At 38.7% G+C, this 13,583-nt stretch overlaps 1 pseudogene; it reads right to left on the bottom strand.

Annotated features, from left to right (window-relative positions):
* Positions 1-5,451: 5,451 nt before the first annotated feature.
* LOC123936110 lies at positions 5,452-6,633 on the bottom strand (annotated as a pseudogene).
* Positions 6,634-13,583: the final 6,950 nt, after the last annotated feature.

Genomic DNA, 13,583 nt, shown 5'->3' with positions numbered 1-13,583 from the left:
TCTCCCTCTGACCTTCTCCTGTCTCAGGTTCTCTCTCTCTCTCTTTCTCCCTCTCTCAAATAAATAAAACCTTAAAAAAAAGAATCCTAGTCTCAAAGATCAATCTAAGTGAAAAAGATGTTTTAGTAACAGAATAGATACAGGATGCCCATCATCTGTTACTTGAATAGTAGAGAAACTGACTACATGATATTAGGTCTATTTCTCTGGATGGAAGTCCAGAGAAAAATGGGGGCAGCAATGAAGAGAAAAACAAACTCTAGACAATGATAAAAGGACCTAGGCCCATTAACCTTCACCTCCATAAGACTTCCAAAGCAAATATAATCTTTATGTATTCTTTAAATTGAAGCATAGTTGACATATTGTATTGGTTCCACATGTACAATACAGTGATTCAACATTATGCAATAATCACCATGATAAATCTAGGTACCATCTGTCACCAAAGTTGTTATAATATTAACTGTATTCCCCATGTTGTATATTTCAGAACCCTGTCTTATTTATTACTGAATGTTTGTACCTTTTAGTCCCCACTCCCTGTTTGACTCTCTCCCTACCGTCCTCTCCTCTGGCAAACACCAGATTGTTCTCTGTAGCTATGAGTGTTTTCATTTTGTTTGTTCCTTTGTTTTACTTTTTTTTTACTTTCCATGCACAAGTGAGATCATATGGTATCTGTCTTTCTCTGTCTGACTAATTTCACTTAGCATATATCCTCTAGGTGTTTCCATGTTATTGCAAATGACAAGATCCCCTGCATGTCCTGACTTGGAAGAACAATGTTTACTAAAACATACAGTAATGTATAAGCAAATAGAAGAAAAAGGAAAAAAAAAATCTAATACAAAGACACACAACTAAAAATTAGTTCAGTTCTGTTTCTTGATATTATTAACAAGGCAAGAAATGAGCCTACACATAGAACCAAATAGAAGGCATCTTTGAAAATCCACATTCTTGGCTTAGTTAACATTTGTCTCCCCTTCTAGCATGCAAAGAAGAAGGCTGAATGATTACAATAGAAAAATAAAGTAACTTTATTAAAACTGCAAGACTATTATTCTCAGTAAATAACAGATTTATTATTTTGAAATTCTGGATACTTTAGATGATTCAAGTTTCCATTAACACTTTTCCATTAATACTGCTTTGTAATGGGAAATGAAATAATTATATAATCCCTAAAAATAAAATTAAAAATATATGATTTGTTGAGATATCTGAAATAAAGACAATGAAGTTGCATCTATTGACAAATAAATGGAGATGCTACAAAGTCGTTCCTTTCCCAACTATACACAAAAATAAAGTTCATTTTCCAGTGCAGTATTTTAATTGAATCCATCCTTCTTGGAATTAGAAATAAATAAAAATGAGATTAATAGATTCCATTATTTTAAAAAAATCCAATACACTGTGGACATTTTCAGGCCACGCAAGTATGTTAACATCAATAGCTACATCCTCCAAAGTTGAAAGATAGCAATAAAGTAGTGCACGTGGAAGGCTGTGACTGTTCCTCCTCAGTGGCCAGTGATATTGATGAATCTGTATGCTGCATCATGAGAACTAGACAATCCAATAATCCAAAATCAAATCTTAGACTTCTCTCTCTCAAAACCTCTTAACATTGATTAGGCAATCTGTTTTGTCTTAAAATGCAATGGCATCTCCTCACAGTTTTAAGTGTTTTTGAGTCATAAGCTATACCCAGATTAGGATAACACAGGCTGAAGTACTCAGTCCCTGCTATTAGGGGGTATTTAGTCAACAGGTCAACTTTCACTTATACCACAACTAGGACACTAAGTCATTATCAGAAAATGAGAGGCTTCTCACTTTAATGCATTACTGTCCAATCTCAGAAATCAATATGAGATTGTTTTTCTTATCAATTGCTTGATATCAAGAGACAAAAAGAAGTTCCAGGATGTTAAAGATTAGCTAACTCTTGTTTTTCCAAAGTATTTTTTTAAATTACTCTTTTCTTGTGATTTTTTTTTCTGGTATTACATCCTAGGTATATAATGGAAATCAAGAGATTTTTGCACAGATTTGTATTTGTTAGTTAGTCACCTGGCAGGTAGCTGGTCATGCATTCACTGGGCACCTACATGTGAGGAGTGAAGGTCCCAGAACAGAGAGGTTTGTGAGCTACTCATGGGTTTGTTCATTAAAACATCAAAGCAGCATGGTTTTCAGGGATGTATCACTTTGAGAGGGAACTTTCCTAATTAGGCCACAGATGGCCAGACATATTTCAACAAGCTAAAGGAAGAGGAGAAAAGAGCTATTCTTCGACATTACCATTTGATTGATCATGTGAGGCCATCTCGTACAATATTTTGGAGAGTTCCCGTTATAGGAAATGCAACGAAAATCCTGTAGTTGTCATATTTCACCACAGTTCTTGTAATCAAGCAGGCCAGCAGAACAGATGCTGCCATGACTTGTTCATGTTAAAACTATTATTCACTTCATTAGATCAATGTTTTCTTGTTCCAAAGTTTTCCTTTTCTTTCTCTGCTCCTTGCTCACAGAGAAATCATTTGCCTGAACTTCCTAGGTTAATAAGATATTCTCCCCAATCAGTCAGGGCAAAGGGATCCCTGGACCCAGGGATGTTCTATTACACACCATCATTTTCATGCATGGATACGTAGAGGGTACACCCAGATTTTGATTTCCAACCATAAGCGCAGTTGTCCAACAGTATCCGGGGGAATGAGTAAGCTTGATGTTGAATGCAAACCAGCTTATTGAAAGAATAGGATCACTTCATATTACATTACAAAGCAATAAAATAAAAAAAGGCCACAGGAAGATATTTAATGTATATTCATCGTGTTTATCTCATATGGGGTTGTATAATTACTGAGGTAAGTGGAATACAGCATGACAAAAGTTTTAAGCCTAGGATTTCCAGCAGAATTATGTAGACTATGAAATATATCTGTGTATAACTTGAATACATATCATATTAAAATTAAGCTTCATGGGGCGCCTGGGTGTCTCAGTGGATTAAAGCCTCTGCTTTCGGCTCAGGTCAGGATCCCAGGGTTCTGGGATCTAGCGCAGCATCGGGCTCTCTACTCAACAGGGAGCCTGCTTCTTCCTCTCTCTCTCTGCCTGCTTCTCTGCCTACTTGTGATCTCTGCCTGTCAAGTAAATAAATAAAATCTTTTAAAAAAATTAAGCTTCACTCTTAATCTTACAAAACAAACTGGGGGTTGCTGGGGGGAGGTGGGATTGGGAGAGGGGGAGCGGGCTATGGACATTGGGGAGGGGAGGCGAACCATAAGAGACTATGGACTCTGAAAAACAACCTGAGGGTTTTGAAGGGTCAGGGGTGGGAGGTTGGGGGAACAGGTGGTGGGTGATGGGGAGGGCACGTTTTGCATGGAGCACTGGGTGTTGTGCAAAAAGAATGAATACTGTTATGCTGAAAAAATTAATAAAAAGGGAAAAAAAATTAAGCTTCAAAGAAGAGCAAAATCCACTTTCTGATTAAATGTCTATACATATAGACTTTTGAAAGGTGATATACATATTTTATAATGTAATTAAATGAACATTTAAATACTGAATAAATGCATGCTATGTACACATTTTTAAATCAGAATCATAAGCCTTATTTGGATTCAGAATGCATCATAAGATTAGATGTAGGCTCCTTATCAACTGGAATGTACATAGGTCTCATTCCAAGGTGTATGCCTGAGGCAAGGAAAACACCCAATATTTGTAGAATTAGATTAAATAATGTTCAAAATGACATATCAATCCATTTAAACATGTTAAGTAGTTCAAAATCATCTAGTCAACATGTTTCTACCCTGTAATAACTCTTTTTTTAAAAGACTTTTTATTTATTTATTTGACAGACAGAGATCACAAGTAGGGAGAGAGGTAGGCAGAGAGAGAGGAAGGGAAGCAGGCTCCCCACTGAGCAGAGAGCCCAATGTGGGGCTCGATCCCAGGACCCTGGAATCATGACCTGAGCTGAAAGCAGAGGCTTTAACCCACTGAGCCACCCAGGTGCCCTCTAATAACTCTTTATGGAACTGTTGTGTTGACATGACATTATACAAGTCAGCAACTTTTCAACCACACTGATCACCTGAGACTACATTTGAAGTACTACATTTATTATTAAAAAGTAGTACATTTATTATAATAAAGCTGACACTAGGGGCGCCTGGGTGGCTCAGTGGATTAAGCCACTGCCTTCGGCTCAGGTCATGATCTCAGGGTCCTGGGATCGAGCCCCGCATCGGGCTCTCTGCTCCGCAGGGAGCCTGCTTCCTCCTCTCTCTCTGCCTGCCTCTCTGCATACTTGTGATCTCTCTCTCTGTCAAATAAATAAATAAAAAAAATAAAAAATAAAAAAATAAAGCTGACACTATGACTAAATGCTTGTGTACCCTAAAATTCATATGTTGGAGCCCCAAATCCCTCAATATGATATAATTTAGAGACTGAGTCTTTGAGAAGTAATTGCATTTGAATAACTTCATGAAGGTGAATCCCTCATGATGACATCGGTATACCTATTAGGGGATGAGGGGCCCAGAGACATTTAATTATGTGACTGGAAAACAGTTCCAATGGTTTCTGCCCAATTAAACCTGAAATTCTAAGAAGGCTCTCAAATCTGATCTTTGATCTTTTTTCACCTGCTTTCTCTCTTTCTTAGTCATCAAAAAAAAAAAATAAAAAGTAGAAAAACCTAACATGTAGAGTTCTGTAGATTTTTTTTATCTCATGATTGTCCTCAGAACCAATGCAAAGACAATTCCTGGACAGTAAGAATCAATAAGAACACAATTACCAGGCCATTTTTTTCTACTTCAAATATTAACTAAAAAGTACTTGAGAATTGGGATAAGAAATAAGAATTCAAGGACATAGCAGGTTTTAATCCTCGATTTTTTTTTTTTTTCAGGTGAAATCAGGCCTTTATTTCAACAGTACAAACTCCGTTTATTTGTGTGTAAAGTGCCAGTTTTATATACAAATCAGTAAGTAAACTTTAATATCTGCTTTGAAGCACCGAGACTGAAGCCTCCGGAGGACCTCGGAGTAACTGACCCATCCTGCGGGGTCTGACTCACTCCAGGGCCCCGAACTTTGGGCCCCGACTGCCGCCGGGAGCCACGGTGCACTCACGGATGGCAGCCTGCCTGCAAACGCCAAACACGGCCACGGTCTTTCCTACCAATCCGAGTAGCTTCTGTCTAAGCTGCTTTCTAGGTGAGATGACTAGCATCACTAATCAACAGGCTTGCCTATGAGGTAGCTACACAGTTTTAACAACACTATTGATGAACATTATGGATAATTCATGGTGTAGCCGGTTTGATACACTTCAAGTGGCTGATTTTTTTTTTTTTTATGAGAAAGGGGGGTGGGGTGTCAGCAAAATAAGAGCACATCTTCATTCACTTAGAAGTCAGCATCCAAGGTAAAAGAATTCTCTGTTGGACTGGACATCACTCCCATCCTCTGATACTCACCTACTCTTGTCAAAGAAGTTAGTCTTCCCTTCCAGTGAAATATTCTCCATAAAGTCAAATGGATTTTCTACTCGGAAAACCTTGCCAAAACCCAGCTCCAGCATAAGCTGGTCTGCCACGAACTCAATGTACTGCTTCATTAACATGCAGTTCATCCCAATGAGCTCACGGGCAGGGCCTCCGTGAGGAACTCCTGCTTTATCCGAATGGCATTGATGATTATTTCTCTCACTCTCTGCTTGGAAGGTTTATGGACCAGGTGTCTGAACATCAGGCAGGCAAAGTCACAGTGTAAACCCTCATCTCTGCTGATAAGTTCATTGGAAAACGTGAGGCCAGGCATCAGGCCATGTATCTTGAGCCAGAATATTGACGCAAAAGAACCCGTGAAGAAGATTCCTTCCACAGTGGCGAAGGCCACAACCCATTTTCCATAGGTTGCCTCTTTGTCCCCAATCCAATGCAAGGCCCAATCTGCCTTCTTCTTTACACCAGGCATTGTCTTGATGGCGTTGAAGAGAAATTTCCTTTCTTTGGAATCTTCAATGTAAGTGTCAATGAGGAGACTGTACATCTTGGAATGGATGTTTTCCATGGCAATTTGGAAGCCACAGAAACAGCGGGCTTCTGTGATCTGAACTTCTGGGCTAAAGCGCTCCACCAAGTTTTCATTGACTATGCCATCACTGGCGGCAAAGAAAGCCAGAACATGGGATATAAAGTATCTCTCCTCAGGCTTCAGGGAGTCCCAGTGCTCAGTGTCCTTGGAGAGATCCACCTCTTCGGTGGTCCAAAAGGAAGCCGCAGCTTTCTTACACATCTGCCAAATATCATGGTCCTCAATAGGGAAGATGACAAAGCGACGAGGGTTTTCTCGCAGCAGTGGCTTGTCCTCCATGCTGGGGCCAAGTACCTCAGTTTTCGGCTCTGCAGGCTCCTGGAAGATCCTCCTGGCGGTCTTGCTGGCCAGAACGCGGGTCCCGCTAAGACTCGGGGGCATGTTCTCCTTGTCCGCCAGGCTGAGCCCCTTGAGGGGCGAGAGCTGGAGCTGCTGCTGCTGCTGCTAGGGGTCCATGATGGTGGTGAGCGGGACAGGGACGGAGAGCATGGCGGTCGCGAGGCGGGACGGCAGGTGAGGCAGCCCGCGGGTCCTGGGCTAATCCTCGATTTTTAATCTATATGAGGTAAAGAACCTTAAATATATGAAACAACTAGACAAAAGTCTCTAGTTCTCTGACAGAGTGTTAAGTGGTAGAGTGTTAGACATCCTGTAACTATTCAGAAGAGGAAAAGAGAAATGTCTCATAAGGCTGTGTTGGTATTAAGTACCACATGAAAGACTACATTTCTGTCCAAACAGGACAAAGCATGAGAAACACAAAAACCCCATTCCATATATCAAATGACTTGCCAGTTAAAGTCAAGCCCTCACAATCACATAAACACTGATTTCTTTATTTCAATTAATTTCTTTTAGACAATAAAAATATGAAGAAAAGAGATGATGTTCAATGTATTGGTTTTCCTCAATGTTCTCTCTGCTGAGTTCCATGAGATAGCTTGCACAACGTAGCAGGAACGAGGCTGCTGTTGTGCTTAGTAGCTCTAACAGTCTCCTTTTTAAAGTTTAGTATGTCCCTATTCTTTAGGGTGCTTATATTAAGAGAAATAATACAATCAATATTCCCATCTTATTATTTTTTTCCTAGAACAATGGGTTTTCTATGAAACTTCATTTATTTAAACTCATATTAGACAGGTATACCAAAGTATACAGATTTCTGAATCTAGGGGAAGAATACTATCTTCCTTCTACTGTCCATGAAAATACCACTCTAAAAACTTTTGAATACACTAGTAACAACAACTAACACATGTTGAAGGCTGTACCAGGAACAGGTACCAGGAACTCCTCTAGTTACTTTCCCATAATTACTTCATTTAACAACCAAAACAACCCCATAAAGTAAAGGTTAATCCTGCTCAATGCCAAAGGCCTAGGAAGTAGTGGATCCTGGACACAATCCTAGGAGTATGGTTCTAGAGCCCATACTCTTAAACTACTTTACCCCCATTATCTTGACAGCATCATTATACTAAGCTGCTCATCCAAAACTGCATAGGGACTGAATTCTTTTTGTTCTGGGACTTCACATGTCTTTTTTCTAACCTGGTATCTATCCAGCTTTCCATTAACATATATACCCAATCAAAATTGAGCTTATAGACTTGATGGGGGGGTAGTTCAATGTTGTTAAGTAAGCTTTGGGGAAAAAAAAAGTGCCAGGAGGAAATCACACAGCTAAGATCTGCACAACATTTATAACATTTAAGCAGATAAGAATTAGGAACTATAAGACTTTAAAATTCACACTGGCAGGAAGCCTCAATCAGTGATGATAAAAAAAAAATGATGCAAATTTAAGTGGATTAAATAGAAAGAAAAGAAAACTCATTTGGGGGGGAAATCTTTAATCAAGCCAAAGTGGTGAAGACAATAGAGATTGATGATATAGAAATGGTTAATATTTTTATATCTACTGAGATCAGCCCTATTCAGGTGATATTTTTTCTCCAATTTCTCTAGTTCTTGATAACTGAACTCTGGTAAGCCTATCATAGTCTGGTAGGACTGAGATGAAGTCCACATAAAGAATGAATTTTTTTTTTAAGAAAAAAATTTATCTAAATAGGCTCAAACTTGAGAGCTAGAAAGGAGTTTATATATCCTCCAACCACATCAGGAAAGAAGTGAGACCAAAAGAGGTTAATTAAACTTCCTCATGGTTACTCAAAAGTTAATTAATGTAAGCTTGAGTTAGTTATGTCATGACAGAAGTCTATAGTGAGGGGCGCCTGGGTGGCTCAGTGGGTTAAAGCCTCTGCCTTCAGCTCAGGTCATGATCTCAGGGTCCTGGGATCGAGCCCCGCATCGGGCTCTCTGCTCCGTGGAGAGCCTGCTTCCTCCTCTCTCTCTGCCTGCCTCTCTGCCTACCTGTGATCTCTGTCTGTCAAATAAATAAATAAAATCTTAAAAAAAAAACCAGTAACAGATTAAGGTGAAAGGGCATACCTATGGCATGCAGACACCAAGAAGACTAAACTGTTTAAAAAGCAAAAGACAATGAAAGTTAAGATTAACAAAGCACAAAGCACTAGGAAAATTAAAATGCAAAGATGGGGACCCCATTAGCTGGGAGGGAATATGATGCCCTCAATGAGTCTGGACGTGAGGTTGTTGACTGCAGAAAGTCCCTGGTGAAAAGGAAAAGGAGACTGAGATTTGGCTGCAATGTGGGCAACAAAGAATAAGGGTATGAAAGTACAAAAGGTAGAAAAGATGGACTTCAATGCATGTAAAAATGGGGGTCAATGTGATGTAATAAGCATTATCTTAGAGAAGCAGCACCCTGACAGTAAACGGATTACTGCCATGAGGCTGAAGTGCCAGAGACAACATAGTTGGGGGTGGGGGGTGTCAGGAAACAAGCTCCAGCTGGGTTCTTGATAATGATATTCTGTTCCACTCAGCCACTTTCTAGGAAAAAATATTTTCTAATTCTCCATTGTCATTAACGAAAAGCCAAAGTTTAGAGACTGTCTTTTTGAAACTCAGTTTTTACCATGTTCTAGTTAGTTTTACTAAGAATTTTAGTTTCCTCAAATCTCCTCTGACTCAAACATTCACACTATTTTGATATACACACGTATCTATAAACATATGGGTAAATTAGACTATGACATTAAAGGAAGATTATTGCCATCATATTTTACATTTTCCAGGTATGATCTCAAGTGACTATGCTGCTTTAATAACCTTCTTCATTTGTAGCCTTGGGTTACTCCTTCATTTTGTCAGATTAAAATGTGGTGTCAGTACTTAGGCTTCATTTCAAATCAAGTCAATGTTTATTTCACATTCAATTGGTTAGTCTTTTTACCTCGAGTTTACTACATAGAGCATATCAACAATCACAGTAATGCGCTATACTAAATTCCAATTCAAAAGCATTTAAAATTTAATAGGCTATTAAATTGTTACAACTTAGATTTAAAGGAGTGTGCAACTGGAAGAATTTCTGGATGTTTTTCTGATAATACAATGGCTTATGACTACAATTTATTTATAGCTTACTCCATGCCAGGCCTAGTGGTATACATCCTACGTTTGTTACATCACTTAATACTTCAAACAACTCTGTGAAATGCTACATATTTTTCTTCATATTTTATAGGTAAATATACTCAGTTATTATTGTTCAGAAAGTTGTATGTACAGGCAACATTCTGAGCACTTTGAGTGTTCTGTGACATAAGCGTCACAAAACAAACAACAGAGGTAGGTTATGTTTTCCTCTTGTTTCACTGAGATGAATACAATTTAAGTAAGTAGAATAGTTATTAAGCAGCAGGTCCAAGCTCTCAGAATTTTCTTTTTTTAGCTCATAGAACTTAAGTAACTTTCTGAATATACCACAGAGCTTAGACTTAGATAGATGTACACTGACTTAGAGGCTCTGGTATCAATCACTATGGCAATTGTCACTTCATCTGACTCTTGTCTCTACGCAGACAATTTTCAGACCATTCAGAACAGGGTGAAAACTCGATTAATTTATACAAGATATGTTATAACATCCTATAACTATTATTTGATTATATCAAAACAATTTTAGCCAGAGTTTATACACATAAATACACACACAGACACACACACACAATAATAATTTTTGTCATTAGGATTTAATATCCTGAAGGAATTTTCTTTCATATTAGAGATTCTCTGACCTTTCTCTGTCTCCCTATGACAACTGTGACTTTAGCTTAAGGTTCTAAAACAAGGTTATGTTAGAAGAGCTGAAGACAAGAGCAAATTTTTTTTCCAACCGTCTCAAAACAACACTACAAAAGAACTTCCATAAGAAATGACACACTTGTAACTTGTTACTCCACAATGATTCTGCAAGTATTTACAAAGTATCTATTAAATGGTATTTTGAATACCATGGATATAAATACAGTCTCTTAAGAAAACCAATATTGAGATGGGAAAAGAAAGGTATAATGGAATATACACATGCGACTACTTATAATTCAGTCTACACATGTACAATAGCAAACTGGTTAAGAAGGAAGATTCTGAAAGTGAATTCTTAAGTTTGAACGATAACTCAGGCCACCTCCCTAGCTGGGTAAGACTGAGAAGCTTACATAAACTCTGTACTTGAGTTTGTTCATCCATGAACTGAGGGGTAAGAGTATTTACTGTATTAGGTGGTTTCGAGAATTAGCCAAGATAATGCCAGTGTCTGACAATAACCACCTAATGTATCCTACATATTATCACAGGATGTGCTAAATTGTACGACTAAAGTCCTATGGAAACCCAGAATAAAGTTGAACCTTTTCTTTCTAGGGAAGACAGATGGACAGTTAGGGAATTTTTTGCAGAGTTCTACATTAGTCCTGTGTCTTGATTTGGTTGTCTGCAAATGAAAGCAGAAATACACTCTAGGGAGAGGGAACCACCTAACCAAGGGCATGAGTGGAAACATGTGGTCGACTGGTGAAGTGGCCATGCTCTAATAAGGTAGAACATAGGGTTTGGGGTTTAAAAGGTAAGGCTGAGAAAGAAAATGAAAGAAGTAGTAGTAAGAGACAGATTATAAAGACAAAAGAAACTAAAAGAAAGAAGCTATCAGTGTCTACCAGCAGGAATCCTCTACTGTCAACTGAGTTAGTAGACGCTAAATGATACAAGGGGAAAGGCCAAATAAGGGCCCAGATAATGAAGCAATTTACATATCTCCTAATATTCAACATAAAAGCATACTGTGCACTTCAAAAAAATAATATAATGGCTTCAATGAATTCTGTGCCTCTGCATTAGCATGGGTAATCAGTGGTGAATACAAAGTAATTCATATCATTAATTATAAATAGCCCATTTTGAAGAAGTAAGCTACAACTGTGCATTGCACTTAATTTAATCAAGCATGGTACACGTTACTAATTAAGTTGAGAGTAACTAACACAAGTGTTCAATTTCAAAAGAAATAAGGACTGGAACAGATGATATATCAACCCAATGGTGATTGACTTTGTTTTATATTCAATCAAAATTATTATATCATAGTTAACTTCAACCATTTTCACCATAATTTTACAAAGCATTTCTTGAAGAAGTAGAGATTATTCAAAAAGTTAAATATTTGCAAAGGTCCCACAGGCAATACCCTATAGCAACATTTCACACTTTTGTACTAAAATGAAGTCATGAAAATGAACTTTCCTAACACTAATATATAATATAGACTATGTATCCAGGTACTTAAATTTTATGAGCTTGAGAATATTGTACAGGTGAGCTCAGAAGATTTCAGCAAAGAAATCCTACCAGACACTTTTTCTAAACAGAAATCAATGGCAACACATGGATCATATGTAAATCAACTCAGTATCTTATGAAGCCAATCAACATTGTTTTCTTCCTATGGATTTTGCTCACATCATTAAATTCAATGAGTATTTTCTAGATTTCTCTTTCGTTCAGGTTCCACTATTGCTACAGAATGCAATGGTACTGAAGAGGACTATATTGAGCAGGTGAAAGCTAGATACATCCTTTTTTAAGAACAATGAAAACCTTTTTAGTGACCAAATTGCTAAGTGGATTAGTGAACTAGTGACTGATAAAGACTGCCTTCAGAATCATGTCAGTTTTCCATTTCCCAAGTTGAGCTACTTGTCAATGTTTTGATTTGCTATCTTTGTAGCAGAGACATCCAAAACACTGTCTTCTGCAAATAACTGAATTTATTTTTCTGCAAGACACATTATGTGCCATATAGACCTTGGACAATTTCATGTTACTCATGTCCTTTACTACAGCTATTTATAAGGATGCTCCCAAAAAAGGCTGATCCTGAAGGAAATCCTAAAAGTAAAAATGAGAATGTGAATAATATAAACTTCCTAATAATTGTGGTGAATACTTAAGCTGTACAGTTTTGGATTCCATGGGGATATTTCAATTCAGTAGATTTCTCTATAATACAATCTTCAGAGTGTTAACTGACGTTCTCATCTGTGTTATGTTCTCAGACTGTAGCTAAAACATTTTCCCCAACAGGTGGTCAGTTGTATGCCAACTACTCATGTCTACCACTGTTAACAAGGTATGCTAATTTGGTCAAGGTATTCAAGATAAATAGAGTATGCAGGATTTTTATGTGGGGAGGAAACCACTGGTGTGATGGAGGGCAGAAGAGAATCTTTCACACTGCGGAGCACACAGAGAGGATGAATCCCAGTGATATTTGCCTGTGAAAACAGGAGGGGCCAAATTGTGGGTTCCTGGGGAGCTCAGAGGACATTACTAAGCAGAGTCCCTGCCCTTAAAGACATAGTAGGACAAATAACCTATGCAGATACAGCCTATAAGCAGCAGTTTGAAAAATGCTGGGGGTTGGGGCAGGGGCAGGGAGAAGGCAGCAGATGGGAGGGAGAGGGATTTGCTCATCTTAGAGCATGGCCCAGAGAAAGAAGGATCACAGAGAGAGCCCTTCAGGAGCAAAGGAGCTGGCAGTTGCCATTTTCCCCACCCTCATCATAAACAACCACCAACTCCAGGAATTAACCACAACACTCATTATCTAACTGACTTGCACCAAGCCGGCCCCCCTCCCCACCAAGGCTTTCACAGTCATGCTCCCCTTAGTCCTGGTGCTGCAGATCCCACCCTCAGGAGAGCAATGCAAACCCTGCCAACATATGTCCTGACCCTTGTGTTTTGTGGGACTTTACTTTTGGGGGTGCTAGGTCTCCTTTAGCAAGCAGAGCACCACACAACTTGTTAAAATGCACCCCACCACCCCTGCTCAGGACCAGACATTGCCCATGAGAGGCAAAGAGAGCCTCTTCAGACAACTGGAAAGGAAAAATAGACCAAGACTCAACAGGAGAGCAGACATAAGACATAGGAGATGCTCCCTGAAGTGCCAGGCCCTGGAGAACAGGCTACACTGCTCTGCAGGGCACTACAGGACTCCTTCTTCATAA

The sequence above is a fragment of the Meles meles genome, unplaced genomic scaffold (genome assembly GCF_922984935.1).
Source record: "Meles meles unplaced genomic scaffold, mMelMel3.1 paternal haplotype, whole genome shotgun sequence".
In the NCBI taxonomy this organism is placed as follows: Eukaryota; Metazoa; Chordata; class Mammalia; order Carnivora; family Mustelidae; genus Meles; species Meles meles.
Note: the sequence above shows the minus strand (reverse complement) of the source record. Positions and strands in the feature narration are given on the sequence as shown.